The sequence below is a fragment of the Rana temporaria genome, chromosome 9 (genome assembly GCF_905171775.1).
Source record: "Rana temporaria chromosome 9, aRanTem1.1, whole genome shotgun sequence".
NCBI classification, from domain to species: Eukaryota; Metazoa; Chordata; class Amphibia; order Anura; family Ranidae; genus Rana; species Rana temporaria.
In genome coordinates, this window is record NC_053497.1 from 42,532,967 (window position 1) to 42,547,068 (window position 14,102).

Genomic DNA, 14,102 nt, shown 5'->3' on the forward strand with positions numbered 1-14,102 from the left:
AGTGTACTGCGCTCGCTATATGCGGGCGCAGTATTCAAAGTCGTGGCGGGAAACGAGCGGGAGGACGCCGCCGAAGGACGCCGGACCAGCCGAATATGGACACCGGACCCGCCGAAGATGGACACCGGACCCGCCGAAGATGGACACCGGACCCGCCGAAGATGGACGCCCGACCCGCCGAAGATGGACGCCCGACCCGCCGAAGATGGACGCCCGACCCGCCGAAGAGGACACCCGACGAGGCCGCAGAAGGACGCCGGACCCGACGAGGCCGCAGATGGACGCCGCGCAAGACATCAAAACTGTAAGTACAAAACAACAAAAAATCTTTTTTTCCCACAGGATTGGGGGCCACTTTGGGGGTGCGCGGTATACGCCAGAGCGCGTTATACCGCGATAAATACGGTATATATATATATATATATATATATATTCTTTTCTATTCTTTCTTTTACTTTCTATTCGATTATTTTGTCTTTGGAAATGGGAAAACTATTCGAATTATACATCCGAATGATATATGATACATCCGAAATTCCTAAATAACGAAAATTTGTCAGAATTTTCATTTGGAACGAAACGAACCACACAAGTCTAAAAACTACCACTGCTCTACTGACACTGACCACTGCCCTACAACATTTTTACATTTATTTAGCATGTGTGTATGTATACAGGTGTGTTTGAGCTTTGGGGTGCACACCCTAATGCAATAGGCTGCGCACACCTATGGTAAAGAGTAAATATTCACATGTACTGTAATATTTCTTATTTACCTGATTGGAAACAAAGACTATTACAATAAATAAATTGATCAATTAATAATAAAAAAGAAACCCTGTGCATTTTATTCAAGCACTTCTTAGGCCTCGTACACATGATAGGTTAACCAGAGGACAACGGTCTGAAGGACCGTTTTCATCGGTCAAAACCGATCGTGTGTGGGCCCCATCGGTTATTTAACTATAGGTTAAAAAAAAAGACAACTTGCTTTAAAATTAACCTATGGATTGGTAACCGATAGGTCAAAACCGATCGTTAGTACGCAAAAGCATTGGTTAAAAATCCACGCATGCTCAGAATCAAGTCGACGCATGCTTGGAAACATTGAACTTCTTTTTTTTCAGCACGTCGTTGTATTTTACGTCACCGCGTTCTGACACGATCGTTTTTTTAACCTATGGTGTGTAGGCGCGACGGACCATCAGTCTGCTTTATCGGTTAACCTAGGACATCGGTCCTTCAGACCGTTGTCCTCTGGTTAATGTAAAAAATGTGGTAGATGGCGCACGATTATCAGTGTATCTAATAATGATCAATGGTAAAATAGCATATGGTCCATAAAATTGCAAAGGGTTTGGTCAATCGTCCAATAAAAGCCCAATTTAAAATCCAAAAGATATATACCAGCACTAGCGGCAGCAACCCTATAGCAGAAGCAGGCTCTGGAAAATATTTATGAAAGAAAGAGAGATGCGCCCATCTAAGTGCAGTAAGCATGAAATTTAATAAGGAATGACATAAAACGAACAGCCAAGTGACTACTCACAAGCATCACAAATAGGAAGCGCATGTAGATAATGGTGGCCGACCCAATGTCACTGGGGTGGTCAGCAGTTCATGGGTCTCAATCCGCTAACACAGGAGCGTGGGAGCGCTTGATGTCACAGGAGCGTGGGAGCGCTTGATGTCACAGGAGCGTGGGAGTGCTTGATGTCACAGGAGTGGTAGAAGTTCCAACGGTCCAGTACCTCAGAAGCCTCAACAAACCACGGGAGAGCAGGGAACCAGGATGCGCTGCTAGAAACGGCGTGCGTGTCAGCGTGGAACGCAGCGTGCCGTTGTCGCACCGGAAGTGATGTGGGGAGCCTGGCCAGCCAATGACGCGTTTCACAGCTCCGCTGTTTCCTCAGATCCATCAGGTGAACTGCTGACCACCCCAGTGACATCGGGTCGGCCACCATTATCTACATGCCCTTCCTATTTGTGAGTAGTCACTTGACTGTTTCTTTTATGTCATTCCTTATTAAATTTCATGCTTACTGCACTTAGGGCGCATCTCTCTTTCTTTCATAAATATTGTCCTCTGGTTAACCTATCGTGTGTACGAGGCTTTATTGTAGTGCTTTTTGCCTGGCAGAGTTTTTGTAAAAATGACACTACAGATTTTATAGGGGTTGAATGCTGACATTTGCATTCTATGAATATGTAAGGTCTCAAGGGTACATCTCTTCACCCTTTGTGACAGTTTGGAAGGAGAAGCGTGTTCATACATGTCATTATTCTCCCTATAATTTCCCCCTCTGAGGCGCTACAGGCTCTGTTGCCTTTTAAATAAATTGTGATAGTAAAATAGGGCCTAGTGCAGTGATGGCGAACCTTGGCACCCCAGATGTTTTGGAACTACATTTCCCATGATGCTCAGCTACTCTGACGAGTGCATGAGCATCATGGGAAATGTAGTTCCAAAACATCTGGGGTGCCAAGGTTCGCCATCACTGGCCTAGTGTATACAGGGCCGGCCTTAGGTGTTCAGGAGACCTGTGCGAGCTAATCCTGTGGCGACCCCCCCCCCCCTCCCCCATCTTCACCCCTCGCCCCCTGGTCACCTAAACATACACAAAGAGGAACATTTTTAATTTTTTAATTTAAATGTAAAGTTTTAATTTAACTTTACATTACACAGCACCCTGCACCTCTGGACCCCTTTACATTACACAGCCCCCTGCACCCCTTTACATTACACAGCACCCTGCACCACTGGACCCCTTTATATTACACAGCACCCTGCACCACTGGACCCCTTTATATTACACAGCACCCTGCACCCCTATACATTACACAGCACCTTACATCTCTGGACCCCTTTATCTTACACAGCACCCTGCACCCCTTTACATTACACAGCACCCTGCACCTCTGGACCCCTTTTCATTATACAGCACCCTGCATCACTGGACCCCTTTACATTACACAGAACCCTGCAGCTCTGGACCCCTTTACATTACACAGCCCCCTGCACCCCTTTATATTACTCAGCACCCTGCACCACTGGACCCCTTTATATTACACAGCACCCTGCACCCCTTTACATTACACAGCCCCCTGCACCCCTTTATATTACTCAGCACCCTGCATCTCTGGACCCCTTTATATTACACAGCACCCTGCACCCCTTTACATTACACAGCACCCTGCACCTCTGGACCCCTTTACATTACACAGCACCCTGCACCTCTGGACCCCTTTACATTACACAGCACCCTGCAGCTCTGGACCCCCTGCATGTTACACAGACCCCCCTTCACTGCAGAACCCCCTTCAGTGTATCCACCACTACAATGCGGACCCCCCGTTCAGTGCAGACCCCCCTTCAGTGTAGCCCCCCTTCAGAGTAGCCCCCCCTCCATTCAGTGTCGCTGCCCCCCTCGTTCAGTGCAGCCCCCCCTTCAGTGCAGCCCCCCCGTTCAGTGTAGCCCCCCTCGTTCAGTGTAGCCCACCCCCTGTTCAGTGCAGCCCCTCCTTCAGTACCTCAGATCAGCGCGGTGGCACATGCACAGCAGGTCCCCTCCCCCTGTTTACACATAAAAAGAGAGGAGGGGGTGGCGGCTTCACTCGGCTGTGCCTGTGTGACATCCTGGATCGCACAGACAGGCAGCTCGTGGCCGCAAGAGGAGGGGATGGTAGGTGCAGCGGTGTCACCCTGAACCCCCCCCCCCGCACACCCCCTCCCCCTCGCCACTGTAGCTAGTTCGCCTCTCCCTGCCTGTGCCACTGCCTAAACCCGCAGCGATGCCACCGTGGGTGTAATACAATAGCGGAGGGGGGTGCCGGTCTGACACCCCCCCAGTGTGTGGTACCCGGGGGCGGCTCGCCCCCCCCAGTACGCCTCTGAATGGCCGCACAGCGCCCCTGTTGCCCATGGCGCCCTGTGCGGCCGCACAGCTCGCACACCCCAAAGGCCGGCCCTGAGTGTATAAAACCTGGATGAAAGCAACGAGCATTCACCTCCAGGAACCAGTTGGGTCCATGTATGCCCTACTAACCTTCTCTAGTGAAACGGCTGATGGAATCTGATTGCAGAGCTCCCAACTGTCCCTGATTTCAATGGACTGTCCCTCATTCGGAACAAAGTCCCTCTGTCCCTCTTTCCACCTCATTTGTCTCTCATTTTGGTCTGATCTGTATAATTGTATACAAAATACACTACTTGTCTATCAAAAAGTGTTTTGCAGTGTTTTCCTTTCATCTTTTCTAAATGCTACATTTGTAAATTCCAAAAGTCAATATAAAAGGTATAGAGCACTAGTGGGGTTAATCGATCTTTTTTTTTTTTTAATTCTCCTTTAACCCTGGGTGGCAAGGGGTGTGTCCTATGTCTACATACTTTTGCTAAAAGGTGTCCCTCTTTTCCATCTCAAAAAGTTGGGAGACACCTTCTCTTTATTTCCAGTTTATGCAACTCATACAGAAGACCTTTTAAACCTGGACTCCTGGTATGATCTTTATTGCATATTTACATTTAAAGGGGTTGTAAATTTTGTTTTTTATTTTTTAAATAGGTTCCTTTAAGCTAGTGCATTGTTGGTTCACTAACCCTTTCCTTCGATTTCCCTTTTAAATGTTTTTTTTTGTCTGAATTTCTCACTTCCTGTTCCTCCTCAGTAAGCTTGCCCCCATCATCCGAGTCGTTCTGGCTGGGGGTTAGTCAGACAAAATAGTTTACTGAGGAGGAACAGGAAGTGAGAAATTCAGACAAAGAAAAAAAACATTTAGAAGGGAAATCGAAGGAAAAGGTTAGTCAACCAACAATGCACTAGCTTAAAGGAACCTGTTTAGAAAATAAAAAACAAACCTTTACAACCCCTTTAAGTCTGCTTTCACACTGAGGCGCTATTGCGCTAAAAATAGCGCCTGCAAAGCGCCCTGAAAGCGATCCTGCGCACCATAAGAACGATCATAGTGGCGGTTCGGGTACTTCTCAGGGCTCTCCTGTGCCGTCAGGGGCCCGGAGAAAGAATCGTCCAGCGCCGGATGGGAAGCATAGAGATGACTGGTGACCAGATGGTCACCAGTCATCTCTATGACCGTCGGAGGACCGGGCGTGATGTGATGACGTCACGTCAAGTAAATAAAGCCGCGACTGTGGCTAGTAAGCATGAGATTGGTGAATTTTTTTTCACGATCTCATGCTTTCCAGCCTGGAGGAGAGATGTGGGGTCTTATTGACCTCGCATCTCTCCATAAAGAGGACCTGTCACACACTATTCCTATTACAAGGGATGTTTACATTCCTTGTAATAGGAATAAAAGTGATAAAAAAAAAAAATGTAAGAAAAGTGTAAAAAAACACATATCTGAGGTATCGCCGCGTGCGTTAGAGCGTGTGCAACAATTCTAGCACTAGACCTCCTCTGTAACGCTAGAGATTTTCAAAGCGTCGCCTATGGAGATTTTTAAACGGGTTGTAATGGTAAAAGTTTTTTCACCTTAATGCATCCTATGCATTAAGGTGAAAAAACATCCGATGGTAACGGGCACGTTCACGTGATGTTCTTGGTTTCCCAGTCTGGCCGTTGATTGGCTAGGCTGGGCAGATTGATTGCAGCGTAGCCATTGGCTGGCGCTGCTGTCAATCACAGCGGATGACGCGGCGCTCCGGGCAAGACGAGTGATACAGTCGACGGCTATTGCCGCCGATGTATCACGGGAGCGCGCTCGCAAAAGCTTTCCACCATGCTAGGGAGCTCGCATGAACGTGGAAAGCTTTTGCGAGGAGGAGCCGAGACAGCCGCCGAGGGACCCCAGAAGACACGGATCCGGGTCACTCTGTGCAAAACGAACTGCACAGCGGAGGTAAGTATAACATGTTTGTTATTTTTAAAAAAAAACATTTCTGCCTTTAGTGTCCCTTTAAGTAATGAAGTTTGGCCCCATTCCATGAGTGTGCGCAATTTTAAAGCGTGACATGTTAGGTATCTATTTACTCGGCTTAACATCATCTTTCATATTTTACAAAAAAATTGGGCTAACTTTACTGTTTTGTTATTTTGTAATTCATGAAACCATTTTCTTTCCCAAAAAAAGGCGTTTGAAAAATGATTGCGCAAATACTGTGCAAGATAAAAAGTTGCAATGCCGCCCATTTATTCCCTAGGGTGTCTGCTAAAAAAGTACCAGAATAGGCCCAGTATGGAGGTGGGTATAAAAGCCCTGTATTGAAGGGGTTAAACAGCGTTTTTATTTTCTGGTGCTCTGATGCAGTTTAGTTCCACTTTAAGTGAACTGTACTTTGTCTATTGAACGTTGTCACTGCGTAGCGAATTTAGGTGACGTCCCACCCATATAATCAGTGTGATTCTAGCACTAGTAAAGGAGGGCAGCAATGTACTTTCTGTAGTGTAGAATTTAGAGTAACATGTGTAGCGCCTGTGTACTTTCATTACAGGTGCTATGTTAAATTTAGAGGGGGATGAGGGAGTTACTTTGCTCTCATCCATGTTGATTTGTGTAAATTGGGTTTCTGCCAGGCTGGACTGTTCTGTGGTTCCATTCTGTGTTCCAAGGATACCATTCCATCTTTGGAGTCAGGTGGCGCCAGAGGGGTCCAGGCGGAGGTGCCTTTCTCCAGCAGCCAATCAGAGGAGTGTTTCCCTCGCGGGGCATGCTGGGGGAGGGTATTTCTTGGGCAGACGCCATTTTGTGAGGGTCTTCGCCTGTTCCTGATTCCAGGTGAGGCACCCACCTTTAGAGTTTGCGTACATCACGGTCCCCGGCGAGATGGCCTACCAGGCCAGGGCGCACGTGCTACGCGGAGTTCCTGACTCTGGGCCCTCATGGCCCGGAGCAACTAAAGCTGTAAAGGGGCCCCAGTGACTTACTGGGTCCCCATACTTCATGAGGAAGATCCCAAGCGAGTTATGCTGTTCCGTGGGGAGTCGGTCTGAGGTGAGCCCGGAGGCAGGTGATCCAACAGGGCTTGGACAATCCATCGGGGATCTGGGTGGCCGGACACTGGGAAGTTGTATGCTGCAACTTGTCAGTCGGTGACCCCAAAATCAAGAAGTCTACCTGAGGGAGATTCAGGCAAGTTATATTCGCTGAGAGGATTCGCTCTATTGTCTACGTTCCTGAGTAGAAGGCCTGTGGCAGAGGTTCCACTCCTAATTCTAAATACATTAGAGCCAAGTCGGTGGCAGAGACTTGTTCCTTCTCAAAAGTTCTAAGTAATACTCTGGCTGCCAGGTCGGTGTGAGAGGCCTGTCCAGGTACACTTTACCCACTCCGGCTGGAGTGGCGACGTGAGTTAAAGTCCCATTGGGGGCAGGACTGCTTCCATTTTCCATAGGCCTGAATCTGCAAATTCTCCGTTCACCAGCCTATTTCTATCTACCTCAAGTTAACTGTTTGCCGTGTTTGGCAAGAAATAAAAGCACAGAAAGCGACACCCTGCTGTTTGGACATTCCGTTATTGCATCTCATCATCATCCCTAGACACATCACAGAGGTAACATAACATGCCGTCCCAAATGTAACCAGCGGCTCCTGAGGGGGTAGCGCTACACATGGATAGTATTGGTGACCTGTCCTTACAGTGGCCCTCCACTCACCTCTCTTAAACTGACCTCACCGTGCATGGCCGGGTACAGTCTCTGTCGCTGACCACGTTTGATCAGCAGAGCACAAGTAACTGCAGCTAAGCACTAAGCTGTTCCATGTGATGGCTTATTTCCCCCATTTTATTTTAATTGGGGGGCAAAGAGAGAGGGAGAAAACCAGACAGCAAAGTGTGTGTGAGAGCCAGAGAAAGACAATCCAATTACTTCCAACTGTGACTACGAGCCGATTAACCCTTACCTACCTGGTGCTGCTCCATTCTTCCCCGTCTACAAGGGACTGCCACTAAAATCCACTTCTGGCAGCATTTTGAGTGTTACCAAAAAGTGAATCATGCTGAACTCTGCCAACTGCAACAGCTTCTTAACTAGCGTATCTATGTATCCTTTAAGAGTAAAGCATTGTCTTTGTCATTGTACTTTACTTTTTTTTTTTCAGTAACACATGTGAAAGAGATCAGCCTATTGAATAATCGCATTAACGTGTTTTAATGTATTAAAAAAAAAAATCTTGTTTCTATGTATACTGGGGGCTTGCTAAACTTTTCCAATACACATGCTGGCTCTGCATCCTGGTCGCACCTTGCGGATTCTCTCATGCTGTCACTAGAAGTTTACTAGAAGGGCTTCATCTGCTAAAAAGCTAAATATTCTCTCCGGTCTACAAGGACATGAAACACAATGCTGCTGGAAGCCAGGGACAATGTCATTTTTTTTTATATATAGAAAACAAGACAACATTTTTCTATAAAAATAAAAACGCAATTTTTGTGTAGCACCTGTGTACTTTCTGTACAGGTGCTATTCTAAATTTAAAGGGGGATGAGAGAGTTAGTTGGCTCTCATCCAGTTGATTTGGCTAAATCTGACCTCTGCTTTGGCTGGGCTGTACTGTGGGTCCATTCTGTTGTTTCCGGGGTGCTATACCACCCTGGAGCGACAGGTGGCGCCAGTGGAGTCCAGGCTAGGGTGCCTCTTGCCAGCAGCCAATGGGAGGGGAGTTTCCTTTGCGGGGCATGCTGGGGGAGGGTATTTCTGGAGCAGACGCCATTGGGCGGGGTTCTTGTTCCTGGTGTGGCACCCACCTTCAGGGTGACAACACATCACGTCTCCCCGGAGAGATGGCCTACCAGGCCGGGGTGTGCGTGCCTCGCGGTGTTCCTGGACCATGTTGGCCCGGAACATTTGAAGCTGTGGTGGGGCCCCAGTGATCGACTGGGTCCCCAAAGTCTGAGGAAAGATCCCAAGCGAGATAGCTGTTCGGTGGGGAGTCAGTCTGAGGAGAGCCAAGAGAGGCAGGCAATCCAATAGGGCCTCAACAAACCATCTGGGATCAAGGTAACCGTACACTGAAAGGTTGGATGTCAGCAACCCGTCAGTCGGTGACCAAATTGAGAACTACCTGAGGGAGATTCAGGCACAAATACTACTGAGGAGGATTTTCTTCCATGATCCGCGTTCCGGGGAAGGGTCTGTGGCAGAGACTTGCTTTCCTGCAAGGTTCCGAGTGATACCCTGGCTGCCAGGTCGGTGTGAGAGGCCTGTCCAGGTACACTATACCCACTCCGGCTGGAGTGGTGACGAAAGTAAAGTGTCGTTGGAAGCAGGACTGCTTCCATACTGTTGAGCCTGAATCTGCTATTTCTCCTCCTCTTACATTTCCGTTGTCTACCTCAAGTTTTACTGTTTTACCGTGTTGGGTAAAATAAAAGCACAAGAAAATACACCTGCTGTTTGGACATTCCATCATTGCTGCTCTCATCATCTACCCCTAGACGCTCACAGAGGTAACACGCCATCCCAATCTATAACCAGCGGCTCCTTCGGGGGTGAGCGCCACATTTGGTATAATAATTTGTATTCTTATGCCGCGTACACATGGTAGGAATTCCCGACAACAAATGTTCGATGTGAGCTTGTTGTCGGAAAATCCGACCATGTGTACGCTCCATCGGACATTTGCTGTCATAATTTCCAACAACAAATGTTTGAGAGCTGGTTCTCAATTTTTCCCGACAACAAAAGTTCTTGTCAAAAGTTCCGATCGTCTGTATGCAATCAATTTGACGCATGCTGGGAATCATTGAACTTCATTTTTCTCGGCTCGTCGTAGTGTTGTACATGACCGTGTTCTTGGCGATTGGAATTTCCGACAACATTTGTGTGACCGTGTGTATGCAAGACAAGTTTGAGCCAAAATTCCATCAGAAAAAAATCCACGGTTTTGTTGTTGGAATGTCCGATCGTGTGTATGTGGCATTAGATTCCATTGCAATATGATCCATTTTGAGGCCTTCTCCTCCGCAACAACTGGTTAAGCTCAGTAGAACAAACCTCAGGAGAAGATCTGAAAACAAATGCCTTGAAAAATAATTAATATCCCTTAATAATACTGGATGCATGGGCACTGATAGCTCATTAACCATGCAGGTAAGTACAGCAGGGACATGTTACAACCAAAAATGTAAATGTATTTTATTTGGATTTTATGTGATAGACCAACACAAAGTGGCACATAATTGTGAAGTGGAAGGAAATTGTTAAATGGTTTTCAAATTGTCTTTACATACAAGTATCTTAAAAGTGTGGCGTGCATTTGTATTCAGCCCCCCTGAGTCAATACTTTGTAGAACCACCTTTTGCTGCAATTACAGCTGCATGTTTTTTTGGGGATGTCTCTACCAGCTTTGCGCATCTAGAGAGTGAAATTTGTGCCCATTCTTCTGGAGAGCATCTGTGAACAGCAATTTTCAAGTCTTGCCACAGATTCTCAATTGGATTTAGGTCTGGACTTTGACTGGGCCATTCTAATACATGAATATGCTTTGATCTAAGCCATTTGTGGTGTCCCAGTACAGGTATTTGCTGTAGGCCCTGTCAGATTGAGGCCCTCGGCTTGTGGGTTCTCCCCTGCAGGGACTCAGCTAGTCATGATGTGATTTACACTGTTATGGTTGATAATACGTTTATTAGGTGTGTATAGCTTTAAGAGGTTTAGTTAGCCATCTCATGTTCAGTCAGAGTGTATTAGAGTCAGGAGGACTAAGTGCTAGACAAGACCTTATTGTGTTGTGTTATACTTTAACTTGTAACAAACTTTGAATGTAAGTTCCAAGGGGAATACAGGTCAGTCTCTATGATCCACAGCTCTCAACCAATGGGCTTCAGTCTCATCAGGCCCTTATAAGGGATTGTACTTCCTGTTTAAGGCAGTCTAGTGCTTCACACAGTTCCTGGCAGAGCAGAGCAAAACACAGTCAGAGGAGAAGCAGTGCAGGCCAGAGGCCTCCAGTTCAGGAGAAAGTACAGCAAAGCGTGGAGTATCCCTAAACACTACAGAACCAGTACTTCAGCTCATTTATCGGATCAATCCGTTATTCCGGCGAAAAGCCTCAAGTCTACCGACACTTCAGTAAGTGTATCTATTTTTCAGCCTAGTTAAGCATAGGCCCTGAATTACTAATCCGGCCTCAGCAGCCGAGTATATATATATGATCAGCCAAGCTCAAGCATTATCAGCTGTGTGATCCTCTAGAGACTGTCTGCAGAACCTTTGTGACACTCTGTGTAAACGCTGTGAAGATTTTGTCACCTGCCTTCATGCCAGTAAAGCCTTCGTTGTATTAACCCCTGTTGTGGACGGCGTTATTACCATCCTAACTAGCAGGGATACGGAGGCCCCCGGAGCTGTAGTTTCCCGGGGTATACCAAGACTACAGTGGCGTCACGTGACAGAGAGGGTTAATACCATCTGGCCCTCACTAAGGGTTAATACCACCTGACCCTGGGCTCCTAGCCCCAAGAACCAAGTAGCTAACCATCAAGCGCATGTGTGGCCGTGGGGCTCACCCTCCCCGGTCACCACACATTCCATTGTAGCTTTGGTTGTATGTTTAGGGTCATTGTCCTGCAGGAAGGTGAACCTCGATCAGCCCCAGTAGACACTGTAGACCACGGACTACTACTGGCTAGGCTAGCTGAAGTAGCCAGAGTCGCGGAAGGTGTTTTACCCTGGTTCTCCTCCTTCTTGGAAAACCGATCACAAACTGTGAAACTGGGGTCTTTCACTTCTGAAAAACGTACGGTGTCATGCGGAGTCCCTCAGGGATCTCCCTTGTCGCCCATATTGTTTAATATCTACCTCTGCCCTCTCTTTCAAATCATCAGTAATCAGAAGTTACTTTACCACTCCTATGCAGACGACACACAACTGTATTTTTGCATCTGCAACAAAAAGGATCATTCTCTTGGACTAGAGAAATCCCTCTCTCTAATAGATAACTGGATGACATCCAGTTATCTTAAACTCAATGGTTCAAAAACAGATCTTCTCCTGTTTCACTCTAACCGAAAAAGTCACCCCGCTTCAACATGGACTCCCCCGCCCATTCTGGGTAAAACTATCACCCCTAGCACCAAAGTCAAAAGTCTTGGAGTCATTTTTGACACCTACATGACAATGGATGCACAAATAGGGTCAGTAGTCAGCGGATCCCATCATCTGCTGCGCCTACTACGCAGACTCACCCCCTTTATCCCAAAAGAGGACATTGCAGTCGTGGTGGGAACAATCATCAATTCCAGACTCGACTACGCATATGCCCTCTATCTTGGACTCCCCAAATACCAAATCACTCGTCTGCAAGTCGTTCAAAACACGGCCGTGTGACTAGTGACCGGTAAAAAACCATGGGAATCAATCTCGCCTTCACTGAGATCCCTTCATTGGTTGCCAGTAAAAGACAGAATCACTTTCAAGGCACTTTGCCTAATGCATAAGTGTATTCAAGGCAACGCCCCCCAATATCTATGCGAAAAAATAAAAGCCCATAACACCAATCGCGTTCTGCGATCCACCAATCAAAACCTACTCCAGATACCCAAAGCCAGATACAAGTTCAAAGGAGATCGAAGATTTGCAGTCCAGGGACCTCAGCTGTGGAATGCGCTACCAACTACCATCCGACTGGAGTCGGACCACTTGGCCTTCAGGAGAAAGATTAAAACCCATGAAAACCCATGAAATGGATACAGAGCCCAGAGGCGATTCAGTTTGCATGTGTTGCGCTTTACAAGTTTCTCACTCACTCAGTCTCAAGTCTTGTGAAGACTCTAAGGCCTCGTACGTACAGACGACCGAACATGTCTGCTGAAACTGGTCCGCTTCTCGGTCTTTTGGCTAAGATCAAGTGTAGTATCTGTTCTTATCAGTTGCCAATAGGTGGTGCTAAGCTGACTGTCCCCAGTACCCTGTGAGAGGGGGAAAGGGATGGCAGTCGGCGGACGCTAAGCCTGTTGGCGTGGAGGTGAAAGCCTTCTGATCAGGACAGAGAGGTATGAGGTCGAAGCCAAGAGGCCGGGTCCCTGGCCGTTGGCCTGGATTTGGTGGTATCTGCCCCAGTCAGTTGTTCTGGAGGGAATCCTTGCTCCTCTTTTTACCGGGAGGAGCGGGTAGTACTTCCAGAATGTGATTAGGTGGGAGTGCCTGCTTAGGTGGGCACTCCCCGACCTCTTCTCCTACCTTCTTGGCTGGGAAGGGTGCACCTACGGCGGCGTAATGTGCGCCTGTTCTCTGTGAATTTGGGCCCTTATGTCTTTCTTTCAACAATGGCTTTCTTCTTGTCACTTTTCCATAAAGGCCAGATTTGTGGAGTGCACAACTAATAGTTGTCCTGTGGACAGATTCTCCCACCTGAGCTGTGGATCTCTGCAGCTCCTCCAGAGTTACCATGGGCCTCTTGGCTGCTTCTCTGATCAATGCTCTCCTTGCCCGGCCTGTCAGTTTAGGTGGACAGCCATGTCTTGGTAGGTTTGCAGTTGTGCCAGACTCTTTTCATTTTCGAATGATGGATTGAACATTGCTTTGTGAGATGTTCAAAGCTTGGGATATTTTTTTATAACCTAACCCTGCTTTAAACATCTCCACAACTTTATTCCTGACCTGTCTGGTGTGTTCTTTGGCCTTTGTGATGCTATTTGTTCACTAAAGCTCTCTAACAAACCTCTGAGGGCTTCACAGAACATCTGTACTTATACTGAGATTAAATTACACACAGATGGACTCTATTTACTAATTAGGTGACTTCTGAATGCAATTGGTTCCACTAGATTTTAGTTAGGGGTATCAGAATAAAGGGGGCTGAATACAACGTGCACACCACACTTTTCACATATTTATTTGTAAAGAATTGTGAAAAAAATGTTATCATTTTACTTCCACTTCACAATTATGTGCTACTTTGTGTCGGTCTATCACATCAAATCCCAATAAAATACATTTATGACTTTGGTTGTAACATGACAAAATGTGAAAAATTTCAAGGGGTGTGAATACTTTTTCAAGGCACTCTATATGAGCCTTTAGGAAAGTGGAAATTATAGAGGACCTCAAAGTGTGACCCTGACAATTCCTATGGGCAGCTGAATAGCAAGTTTCATGCTATTAGGTGCATTGCGGTGAGTTAGGCAGCCCATTGAAAATGCATG

The 14,102-nt window shown here is 46.9% G+C and overlaps 1 pseudogene; it reads left to right on the forward strand.

Moving 5' to 3' along the window:
• Positions 1-12,775: 12,775 nt before the first annotated feature.
• On the forward strand, positions 12,776-12,870 carry LOC120914700 (annotated as a pseudogene).
• The last annotated feature ends 1,232 nt before the right edge of the window (positions 12,871-14,102 follow it).